Source organism: Mustela nivalis (genome assembly GCF_964662115.1).
Source record: "Mustela nivalis genome assembly, chromosome: 2".
NCBI classification, from domain to species: Eukaryota; Metazoa; Chordata; class Mammalia; order Carnivora; family Mustelidae; genus Mustela; species Mustela nivalis.
In genome coordinates, this window is record NC_139021.1 from 106,905,422 (window position 1) to 106,917,946 (window position 12,525).

Sequence of the window (12,525 nt, forward strand, 5' to 3'; positions counted from 1 at the left end):
AGGCAGGGTGTCTGATGTGAATGAGTTGCTCTGGCCGAATAGTCGACGTGATTATTCTGAGCACTCACATTATTTTTTTTTAAGATTTTATTTATTTATTTATTTATTTGCCAGAGAGAGAGAAAACATAAGCAGGCAGAGTGGCAGGCAGAGGCAGAGAGAGAAGCAGGCTCCATACCGCGCAAGGAGCCCAATGCGGGTCTCGATCCCAGGACCCTGGGATCATGACTTGAGCCAAAGGCAGCGGCTTAACCAACTGAGCCACCCAGGTGTCCCCTGAGCACTCACATTTTGTTAGCTGCTCTTGTATTTGTTGTGTATGTAATAACGTGAGGCTGGAGCTTTGACAATTCTCTAGGGCTTTCATTGCTCGGTTAACTCATTTGTGCAGTGGAGGAGGGGAGAGGCTGTACTAGCTAGCCACCAAGGTCCTTTCCCCGCTCTAACATTCCCCAGGCCCCAGTTATTATTTATTATGTATTCATTTGTTATTTGTTATGTAAAAGCATGACAGTATCCTGAAGCCATCGCAGGCTGTGTGACTGTGGAAGGTCTGGGACAAATTTAAGAAGAGCGAGGTGAGCTGGAGCTGAGAGGGTGGGCATGCAGGCTACACAGGAAATGTCACTTCTTTGGAGAGTCTGTGAGGGCAGACAGGGCAGCAGCCATAGCGAAGGAAATTCTGTCATCACCCCTCCCTGAACACCCGCTCCTCCCCTCATTTTCCATTCCCCATTTGCCATTGTTGATGGCATCTAGAAAGATGCAGAGTTTCCTGCTCTCCTGGCCTTATAGACATATAGGATGGTAGTGCAGGCACGAGGCTATCTGTTTTGGCCTTATTTGAGAAATGAAAAAAAAAAAAAAAAAAACTTGAGCCTGAGAAGGTGACTTACCAAGATCATGCAGTTTGTTGGTGGCAGAACCATGGTTAAAAGTGAGGTTTGCAAATTCCCAGGCCATGTCTCATTTTGTCACTGTTAATTACGTCAAAGATAGTTTCTCATTAAAAGACCTTTTGAGGGACGCCTGGGTGGCTCGGTTGGTTAAGCAGCTGCCTTCAGCTCAGGTCATGATCCCAGCGTCCTGGGATTGAGTCCCACATCGGGCTCCTTGCTCAGCGGGGAGCCTGCTTCTCCCTCTGCCTCTGCCTACCATTCTGTCTGCTTGTGCTTGCTCTCCCCTCCCCTCTCTCTGATAAATAAAATCTTAAAAAAAAAAAAAGACCTTTTGAAAGTTGTAAGAAACAAATATTAAACATTTATTTTTTATCTTGCCTTAAATACCCCGATCTCTTTTTTCCAGAGGTTTCTTGGATTTTCTGACCTCAGGGGATTAATAGTGTTCACAGGAAAACAGATGAACAGTGTGGCTTGAGATTTTTAATTTTTAATTTTTCCCACATTAGTTCTGAAAAAGCCATAATGTTTCCTCCTTTAGGTTACTGTTAAATGTTCAACTCATCTTCTCATGTTTTTAATTTTTCTGTGTCACAGAACCTAAATTGGTAATAAATCAATAAGAAACAAATGTTTACATTCACTCAGTGAAAAGTATCATGTCTAAGCTCAACATCTATCGGAGCCACACATGGAGACATAAGTATCTTGTATGTGGAGCTGTGTGGGCAGGTAAATTCAAGAACTGTAAGGCAGGCCAAGTCTCTTCTAACTTCCTTCTTCCTTCCTTCTTCCTCAGCTGTCCCTCCTCCACTAAGAGCAGAAAATGAACACATCCCAGGTGAGCTTTTTGTTTGTTTATTTCCACTTTGTTTGAAAATGAGTTTTCTAAAATTTGAAAGGATTCATATTTTTAAACCAAAAAATATAGAGGGGCTCCTGGGTGGCTCAGTGAGTTAAAGCCCGTGCCTTTGGCTCAGGTCATGATCCCAGGGTCTTGGGATCGAGCCCCACATTGGGCTCTCTGCTCAGCAGGGAGCCTGCTTCCCTTCCTCTCTCTCTGCCTGCCTCTCTGCCTACTTGTGATCTCTGACTGTCAAATGAATAAATGAAATCTTAAAAAAAAAAAAAAAACCAAAAAAATAGAAATAGGCAAGAATTACTTGAAGGGAAGTATATCAAGTATATCAAGCAAATTCAAAGAACAGTTGGTAGAATGAGAAGCAGGACTCTTAATTTCACAGAGTTGTGCAAGTTGTAAAACTTCCTTTGATTTTTCTAATAACACTGAAATTGCCTATAATCATTTCTGATAGACACAGCATTGTGCTAGAAGTGTATGGATGCTTTTCAGGGGACCAAGCAATGAGGTCTGAGTAGACAGCTCTCTCATGGTACTGCTTGATGCAGGAATAGGACTTTGAAGATCTGGTGGAATGGAGGGACCACGCGTCCTCCAGATGACTCTCCCTAAGGGTTTGTGTCAGCTTGTTCACATCTCTAGCTTGAATAGCCGACTGTTCTGGCTTTGGTTTCTGCATTTCTCATTCATATTTCAACTTCATGAATGCATTCTTGCTTCTTCGACATTCACCTGAGTCAGCTCTGGAAAAGGCTACCAAATTGTAGTCAAATCCAGTTTTTGGCTTTGTCTTACTTGACCATCCTGCAGCATAATCCTCAGTCTCTATTGTCTCTGACACCTGCCTGCTAGCTTTCCTTTCTTAACTCTGATACATCCCCTTACTGTTCCTCACAAAGTTGTCTTTCCCTTTAGCCCCAGACGTTGCCTCTCCTTGGGTTTGTTGCTCAACCATCCTTGGCTCACTGCTTTTTTTCAGTCTGTGCTTTTTTTCTGACTGGTCTTCTCTCTCTCTCTCTCTTTTTAATAAAATACTTTTGAATTAGTAATAACATGGTTAAAGGTTAAGTGATGTTCCCTCTAGGAAGGGTGACATTTTTCATCTCAACTGAGACACTTCCACTGAGAATGAAAGAGGTTCCATAAAGTTATGATGGGACATCTGGCTATATTGGGACAGTCCCAGACAAACTGGAGTTATGGTCTTCCTGCTGTAGATATCTGTCTGTCTTGTTTGTCCTAGCAGTGCTGCTTTTTTCAGTTAAAAGATAATCTTGTATGCCCCCTACTTTTATTTGGAAGGGAATCCATCATCTTTAGGGTTTCTGAACTTAGATGCAGCTGTACACCACTGGCATCCTGTTAAAATGCAGGTGTTGATTTAGTGGATCTGGTGGGGACCCTGGGTTTTGCATTTCTAAAAAGCTCCCAGGTGAAGCTGACTCTGCTGCTCAGGGAGCCACACTTTTTTTTTTTTTTTTTTTTTTTTTAAAGATTTTATTTATTTATCAGAGAGAGAGGGGGAGAGAGCGAGCACAGGCAGACAGAATGGCAGGCAGAGGCAGAGGGAGAAGCAGGCTCCCCGCTGAGCAAGGAGCCCGATGTGGGACTCGATCCCAGGACGCTGGGATCATGACCTGAGCCGAAGGCAGCTGCTTAACCAACTGAGCCACCCAGGCGTCCCAGGGAGCCACACTTTGAGTAACGAGTCTATACGTGATTTTCTGTTCTTCCTTTGCTTTTTTGTCACTTCTTAAAAGCCTGTCCCAGACATCTGTATCTAAACAGAACATGGATTGTTTCTTTGTTATAACTGCACAGTAATTCAAGCATGGACGTTCCATAGTTCGTTAACTGGTTATTGTTAGTTATGCATTATTTCAAACCTTTTGCTATTACAAACCATGTTCTAATGAATGACCTTGTACATATAGGTTTTTTCTATCCAATAAATTCCCAGAAGTGCGCTACCAGGTCAACGGGTGCATAGAATTGATAACTCGATCATTCAGGATTATGGTATCATTTTGTATCACTCCCATCGACACCGCCTGAGTGCTTGTTTGTCCACAGCTTCACCCATAAAACACGTGGTTCAACTTCTGGAATTTTGGCAGTGGAAAGATAAACATGGTATTTTATGAAGTTTATATCTGCAAGTTTCTTAACTATGAGTGAGGTTAAGTATTTTTCCATGTATCTGAAAGAGGTATTTACGTTTCTGTGAACCCTCTGTTCATATCTTTTGCCCATTTTCCTCTTAGGTTTGTGGCTTTTTTTGTTTTTCTTCTTCAGTGTCTAGCTCTTTATAGATTAGGGATACTAGTGCTTGTCCATTTAATGGGTTGCAAACTCTTATTTTATGGGATGTGATTTGTCTTTCGATAGTTGACCCTGGTGTTTTCTCCCCATGCAGGTATTCTGTTTCAGAATGCCACATTTCACTTAGTCGTTTCTTTAGGCTCCCCTTGGCTGTGACAATTTCTCAGACTTCCCTTGTTTTTGATAACCTGGGCAGTTGTGAGGAGTACAGTTAGGTGTTTTGTAGAATGTCCCTCAATTGGGAATTGTCTGCTGTTGTTTTCATGATTAGACTGAGGTTATGGGTTTCTTGGAGGAAGACCACAGAGATAAAATGTGATTTGGTCTTATGATATTAAGGGTTAGTGCTCTGGACATGACTTATTACTTTGTTTTCTCTGTCCTCATACTGGACTCCTTGGAAAGAAGTGGGCAATTACACTATACCACTTACACTATACCTCCTTCCTGTTGGAGTAGCTACATGATTATGTACATAAATTATCAGGAATTCTGCATAGGAGATTTTTCTGTTCTATTTACTATCAGCATGAATTCATGGCTAGTTATTTTATATTTTGGTTATAGTACAATGATACCTTGTTCTTTTTGTTGCTCAAGTTGTTTCAGGTTGGTTAGTAACAGCATCTTCTAGGGGCACCTGGGTGGCTGAGTTGGTTGAGTGTCCAACTCTTGATTTTGGCTCAGGTCATGATCTCAGGGTCCTGGGATCCAGCCCCACGTTGGGCTCTTTGCTGAGTGTGGGGCCTGCTTGAAATTTTCTCTCTTGGGGTGCCTGGGTGGCTCAGTGGGTTAAAACCTCTGCCTTTGGCTCAGGCTCAGGCTCAGGTCGTGATCCCGGGGTCCTTGGATGGAGCCCCACATCTGCCTCTCTGCTCAGCAAGGAACCTGCTTCCCCCCCCCTCTCTCTGCCTGCCTCTCTGCCTACTTGTGTTCTCTGTCAAATAAATAAATGAGTAAGTAAGTAAGTAAATAAATAGAAATTCTCTCTCTCTCCCTGTGCTCCTCCCTGCTGCTTATGCTTTCTCTCCTTTTCCTACTTTCTCAAAAACAAGTCAATAAATTTTTTAAAAGGCACCTTCTGTTGGTTCCCTTGTCTATTGACATACCCTGTTATTGTTTGAATATTTCTTCCTTACTCTGTTGCAGTAGGTTTTCCAGGTTCATCTTCTGTCTTTCCTGCCCTAGGATTAGCCATTTCCCCCGCCTCAGTAGTTCTGGTTCTTTTCATTGGAGCATAGTATGAGAAACCAAGATTGGGGGACTAGGTGTGTCTGTTGTGACTGGGAAGTCATTGCTCAAAGACCCTCTCAGCTAACTCAAGAAGGGAATATGTATATACTCTCTCGTGTATATACATGTGTCTATAAATAGTTTAGTATGTAACCATCTGTATCTATAGTAAGCTAAGTATTCCCACTGTTGTCTCCTGTTGTAATCATTACCAAATGGAACATTCTAACCTTCTCTCCTTGCTTGTCTGTAATCTCCTGCATTAACAGTGAGAATCTAGCTAATATCTGAATTTCATTTATTTGATAGTTCAATTTTAGAATACATACACATGATTTCAGAATTACATACGTGATTTCAGAGTATTCGCATGTAGGTTTTAAAACATAAGTTTTCAAAAACATAGGGTGTGAAATTGCTGTGTTGGTTATGTATGTATGTATGTATGTATGTTTAGCTTTGCAAGAAATTGCCAAACTATTTTTACAGAGTGGCTGTATCAGTTTTTGTTCCTACCAACTATGAATCAGAATCTTGTTGTTCTGATTCTGGACCTGAAATTGGTACTGTCATTATTTTTGATGTAACCATTCCAATACCTGTGTCATGTTGTCTGCATATTCCCACTGAGGTGATGTGGAGCATCTATCTGTTCGTGTATTTATTTGCTATCCTTATATCTTTGGTGGAGTGTTTGTTCAAATCTTTTGCATATTTTTCATTTGGTCATTTGTTTTCTTACTATTGAAGCTTTAAGAGCTGTTTTCTCATGTTGGACACAAAGCCTTTATTAGATATCTGTGTTCCAAATATTTTCTCCCTGTCTGTGCCTTATCCTTTCATTTTCTTAAAAATGTCTTTCACAGAGCAGACGACTTTCTTTTTAATATATCCAACGCATGTTTTCCCCCGTGGAATACGCTTTTTCTGTTCTATCTAAAAACTCATCATCAAATCCAGTGTCCGAGAGATTTTTCTCCTGTATTCTTTATTCTTGCAATTTTACATTTAGATCTCTGATTCATTTTTAGTTAATACTTGTGTAAGGTCTGTGTCTAGTTTCATTTCTTTTGCATGAGTGTTCATTCAGTTGTTTGAGCACTATTTGTTGAAAGACTGTCTCTTCTCCTTTTATTCCCTTTGTGCCTTTGTCAAAAAATGTTTGACTTTATTTTGGTGGATCTATTCCTGGTCCTTGTAATCTGTTCTGTTGATCTGTGTGTCTCTCTCAGCACTAACACACTGTCTTGGTTACTAGTAGCTTTATAGTAAGTCTCAAGACCAGGTAAGGTGAATTCTCATTTTTCTTCCACATTGTGTGGGCTGTTCTGTTTTTTTTAAACTTTTTTTAAAGATGTTATTTATATGTCAGAGAGAGAGCACAAACGGGATGTCAGAGGCAGAGAGAGCAGAGGGAGAAGCAGGCTCCCCTCTGAGCAAGGAGCCTGACTCGGGATTTCATCCAGGACTCTGGGATCGTGACCTGAGCTGAAGGCAAATGCTCAACCACCTGAGCCACCCAGGTGTCCAGTGTGTTGGCTCTTCTAGATCTTTTGCGTTTCTGTGTAAACTTCAGAATCTTCTTGTCAGTATCTGCAAGATAACTGGGAGGTTTTATTTGGATTTCATTGAATTTATAGATTAAGTTGGAAAGAATTGACCTCTTAGCCATATTGAGTCTTTCTACCGATGAATACGAACTCTCTCTCCATTTATTTAGATCTTTGATTTCTTCCATCAGGTTTGTCTTCCTGTATATATGTATTGTGTTAGATTTTATACTTGAGTACCCCTTTCTAGGGGTGTATTGTAAATGGTATTTTTTTCATTTGAAAATATGGAATTCAATTCTTTATTCAGATATAGGAAAATAGTTGACTTTTTTATATTGACCTTGTATCCTATGATGTTTTGGTATTTCCTCATTACTTCCAATAGTTTTTTTTTCTTTTTATAAGTTATTTGAGATTTTCTACGTAGACAATAATAATGACTTCAGATCGAGTTTTGTTTTTCCTTTTCAGTGATACACCCTCGTTGTCTCATGCCCTCTTTCCACCCACCTTCCCTCTAGTAATCACCAGTTTGTTCTGTATATTCGTGAGTCTCTTTTTTTTGTCTCTTTTATGCTTTGTTTTGTTTCTTAAATTTCACATATGATTGAAATCATAGGATATTTGTCTTTCTTTGACTTATTTTATTTAGTTTTATACCCTCTAGATTTATCCATGTTGTTGCAAATGTTAAGATTTCATTCTTTTCTCTGGCCAAGTACTATTCTATTAGAGATCTGTCTATCTATCTATCTATATATATACGTCATGTCTTTTTTATCCATTCATCTATTGACGGGCTCTTCCATATCTTGCTTACTGTAAATAGTGCTGCACTGTAAACGTATCTTTTCAAATGTTTTCCTTTTCTTTGAGCAAATACCCAGTAATGGAATTACTGGAACATATGACATATGAACATATGACATGACAGTTCTATTTTTAATTTTTTGAGGAACCTCCCATTGTTTTCAATAATGGCTGCACCAGTTTTCATCCCTACCATCAGTACACAAGGTTCCTTCTTCTTCACATTATCACCAACTCTTGTTCTTTCTTGTTCTTTTTCTGCAGGCAGAGTCCCAGGCTGGCAGGAGAGGTGGGCGTGGTGGCTGGGTCAGGTGACCTTTCAAACTCTGGGGAAGTGAAGGGTTCCTCACATCACAGCAGCACGTAGGCGGGTTTTTCTGGACCCTTCAGACAACCTGTGCAAGATGTGAGGATGAGTGAAATGCGCTGCCTGGAATGGTGGTTGTGTTGGCTTCTGGGGCTTCCGTTCCGAGGGGATATTCAGGGCGGTGGGGTGGGGACTAAAGGGCAGGTTATTTGGGGCCGATGTGCCTTGCTTCTGAGGGGAACCTGTGTTTGAGCAGGAGGGTGGGGGCTGCAGTTCGATCTGGCACCTGGGCCCATGTTGGTTACCACGGTGGTTGGGTTGAGCGGAGCACAGGGCCGGCCGGCTGGAGTCTGCGACCCTTCAACTGCCTCCTGACGGCCTGCACCCAGAGCCCGGAGTACCTGGGGCAGAGCCAGAGTACCAGGGCCCAGGCAGATGCTCATAGGAAAGGACTGGAGCCAGGGAGGGAGGGAGGCAGGCAGGCCCAGGCAGCCACGGCAGCCAGCCAGGTCGCTGGGGTGCCCAAGCCTAGCTCTACGCTCTGTGCTTTATTGGAGGGTTGACGTTTATCAGGGCAAAATGCGCACAGTGTGAAGTCTGCCTTAGCCACGACCCTATAGTGGAAGGGTGTTGGGGAAGGGGAAGGTAGTTGTTGTTGTTGGGGTTTTTTTTTTTGGTTGGTTTTTTTCTTTTCCTGTGTTGAGTTCTGGAAGCCAAATCTCTAAGCATGTATTAGGGGAAGGTCTTCCAGCAGCCATGCTAAGACTTTGACAGATGGCAGGGCCCTGTGATTTTGGCCTTTTTGAGCCTGCACTCCCTGCTGGGAGGGAGGGGCCTGCTTTCCGTTATGGGTGACTCTGTGTCTCCCCATGTGTGGGTCCTGAGACCTCGACTGAATGCTCTCCTTGTTTTTACAGGGGGTGCTTCGAGGCTCAGGGGACGTGGCCTCCTGGGCAGCATCCAAAGCGTCTGGCCTCTGTCTCTTCAGTGCAGATGGAAGTGCAGCACGTCCAGGAGTGTGACCGCTGCCATCTCCCTGTTGCACGTGCATCGCAGTGGTAAGTTGTCTTGGTTCTGAATCTCCCCCCTGGGTTGAGGTTCAGGCCTTGACTTGGGTGTCTTTCTTGCCGGCTTCATCTCTCTTCCGGAGGAAATGATAGCCTCTTCTTGTTGATTAACTTGGAGATGTACCCTTAACCAGAATGTCTAGAGTTGGCTGTGGGGGAAATTTACTTCTGGGTACATATGGAGAAGGCTCTGCAAGTCCCTGCCCCACACAAAACCTCTGAACTCCATGTTGCCCCTGGTAGCAGAGTCCTGAGTTATTGCAGCCTGACTTAGTAAGACACACGACTGACTTAATAAAAAATAAATTCTTTTATATAAAATAAAACTTAATAAATAAACATTCTCTCGACCATCGACGTTCTGCCCACACTTGCTTTATTGGGCCATTCATCTAGAGCCACGAATCCCGGGCATCTTTACAAATGGATGTCTGAGTGGACTTCGGCACACGTTCTCTCCTCTCTCTCTCTCTCTCCTGTTTCTTTTTGGTGGGGGTGTGGGAGTTGCAGAGGATGAGAGGGACCCTTCAGCAGGCTCCCCATGCCTTCCATAGCCTGACTCCGGGCTCAGTCCCATAACCCTGACATCATAACCTGAACCAAAGCCAAACATTGGTCCGTAAACTGAAGGAACCTTGCAGGCATTCCTGGACAGGCTTTGTCTTTATGGAAGGGAGTGTAAGAACCCCCTCCTGTTCTAAAATCTTCCGAATCGGGGAGTATTTCCATGTCTGCAGTGGTCGTACACCCTCTCGGGCCCAGAGATACGTAGCTGACTTGGTGGTGGAGAAAAGCCCTTGGCTCCCACGTTCTCATAGACGGGGAGGAAGCCCTCACTGCCTGATGCTGAACTGTCGAGGTTTTCGTGCCCTGGTCCACACAGGTCTTCCAAAGAACACCTTTGTATGAGATGAAATTAATTTGCAAGCCCCAGGTGGTGCAGTTGGGTAAGCATCTGCCCTTGGCTGAGGTCAGGATCCCTGGATCCTGGGGGATCAAGCTCTGTATTGGGCACCCTTCTCCGTCTTCCTCGCTGCCCGACCCTGACTGTTCTTGCGCCCTGTCTAGCTCTGTCACTCTCCGATAAGTGAAGTAAATAGAGATATTTCTAAGCGTGTAATTAATTTGTAAATCCTTTGCACCTTGTGAGGACAATATTAGTAGAATGAAGGGCGTGAGAGGTAGATCACAAACCATGTGTTTGTTGAATCTTGTGACCATTTATCCTTGCGATCTACCTACATGGTTAGGTTCATGTTTTCGTGAACATCCATTGATCGCCTTGTGTTCTGAGATTCCGAGCTTACCCTCGACTTGATGTTCTCATGGATCCCGGGCGCGTTACTTCCTGTGACCCCACTTGCTAGCAAGAGACAGTACCTGTGTCAGTTGTGAGAGGTCGTAAAGGAAACGTCCCCCGTTCTTACTTGGCACAGTGTGCAGTGTTGTGAGACCCGCCTGTTCGGTGAGACTGGCCTTTATGCAAGTACTGCTGGATCGGAGCAGATGTGCTTGATTTCTGGCTATTGGTTACTGGAATAGCACATTCCGCATCCCTCAGAACGGGGCCCAGCTGTCTGTGTTTGCAGTGTCTGAGTTTGTATCTCAGTGTCACCCCGAGGAATTCCTTGGGAGGTAGTTGCCCAGTGATTCTCTGATGGGAGTGTCCGGGGAAGAATTTCCCCTCGTTGCGTTGGGATCAGTGATTCCTCGGTGTGAGGGTGTCATTGCTGGCTAGGGAAGAAGGGATAGCTGAGCCCGTTCCTTTGCTCATCAGACTGGGAGGATTTTCCTGTGTGCGAATCCTCCCAGGTCCTTCCTGGGTTGGCTCCGTGAGGAATGGGATTCCCATATTGGATGTCCTCGGCAGTCAGCCACAGTGATGATGCAGGGGTCCCAGGGGTGCCTGCACCTTCGCTCCCGTGTGAGGGATGAAGTACAGTCTGAGATGGTGGCGGGAGCCTCAGGCCTGAGCCCCACCTGAAGCTTCTCCCACCAGGATACCGCTCCAGTGACTCTCCCCGTGTGAGTTCTCTGGTGTTGGGAAAGGGCCCACTTCTGGCTGAAGGCTCTGCCTCAGTGACGGGAGACAAGGGGTTTGTACTGTGTGATTTCTGTGGCGGTGAGCAAGGTGGGCGCTCTGGGTACAGGTGGGGCCCCAGTAATGACAGACACAGATTTCGCTGCTCTGAGTTGTCTGGTGTCCCCAAATGTGAGACCTGTATCGAACGGCTCTTCCACGTTGACTGCATTTGTCGGGGTTGCCGCCTGTGTGGATCCTCAGATACTGGCTAAGGGTGTGGCTGGCCTAAATGCTTTCCCCTGAAGATGGCATTCAACCGGTTTCTGTCTGTGGGAACGTGCCCATGGCCTCGAAGGGATGCCTGTTGCTGCGAGCTCTTGTGCGGCCATCCCAGCACATGGCTTCTATCCCGTGTGAGGTCCTGGACATGAAGAAGAGCAGAGCTCTCTGAAGGAAGGGTCTCCCACCTTCGTTCCATCCCCGAGGTGCGTCTCCGGTGGTCTTACTGTGTACAAAGGTGAGCACTGCCCTGGGGTGGTTCCCCCTATGTGTGTCATGTCTCCGTTCCTCAGAAGGGTGAGTTCTCTCGTGTCTCCCGAGGTTAGTGCCCCGACTAAGGGCTCTCCCACACTGGGGAGACGGGTGTGCTGCGATCCAGGATGAACGAGCTCTGATTTCCCTGGCACCAGGGACACATGGCTGAGGCTCTTCCACATTATCAGCAAATACAAGGCTTGTCTTCCCAGGACACAGCACACCCAGAGTGAGGTGAGGCACGTGAGACATCTCCGTGCTGTGCCCCAGCATTGCCCGTGTTCCTGTGCAGTGTGAACCCTCTGCTAATGGCCAGAGCACGTGGGGCTGTGGCAGGATCGCTCCCTCACGTTCCTCCCTTCCTGACTCAATGAACGCGTTCCAGCCCTTCCCTTCAGGAATGGTCGCTGCGTCTACCCCTGCAAGCCACTTGTAGTCGGGTGCCTTGTTCCTTTCCGGAATTCAGATAGATCTTTCTACATGGTAGCCTCACCCCCACGTCAACTGCTGATTAAATGAAGTTTCCGTTTCAAAGACTATATACCCGTGAGTCGTGCTGAAGCCAGTTGACTTTTCCAGTCACTCGGGCGGCGGCTTGACTCGAGGCCCATTTCAGCCGAGAAATGAAACTCTTCAGGTCTCTGGTGGGACAGCCCGTATGCTCAGGGTCTTGGATGACAGGGGATTGTGGGGAATGCTTAGCGTAGCCCGTGTCCAGCTCTAGTGTGGAAGGCCAGGGTTCATGACCCTAAAGTTTCCCATTGACTTGCAGAGAAGCCGACCTTTGAGATGCCCCCGTGTGGGTCTCCCTTCATCCTTTATAATAGGGAACGAATTGCCGTGAGCTCCTGGGTCTTGTACACAAAGAGTGAGTCCCGGAACACTAGATGAAAAAGTACTGAAGTGCTGTGTGGG

At 45.1% G+C, this 12,525-nt stretch overlaps 1 protein-coding gene across 10 annotated transcripts in view; it reads left to right on the top strand.

The window, feature by feature from the left end:
* Positions 1-8,403: 8,403 nt before the first annotated feature.
* The window catches only part of LOC309859794 (zinc finger protein 37A-like), a 44,310-nt gene continuing 40,188 nt past the window's right edge, over positions 8,404-12,525 (top strand). For 9 of the 10 annotated variants that reach the window (XR_014308901.1, XR_014308902.1, XR_014308903.1 and 6 more), the window contains exon 1: positions 8,404-9,044. The gene's annotated coding sequence lies outside the window, so the exon portion shown is untranslated. The remainder of the gene's footprint in view (positions 9,045-12,525) is intronic. The other variant, XR_014308905.1, reaches the window with a different exon arrangement.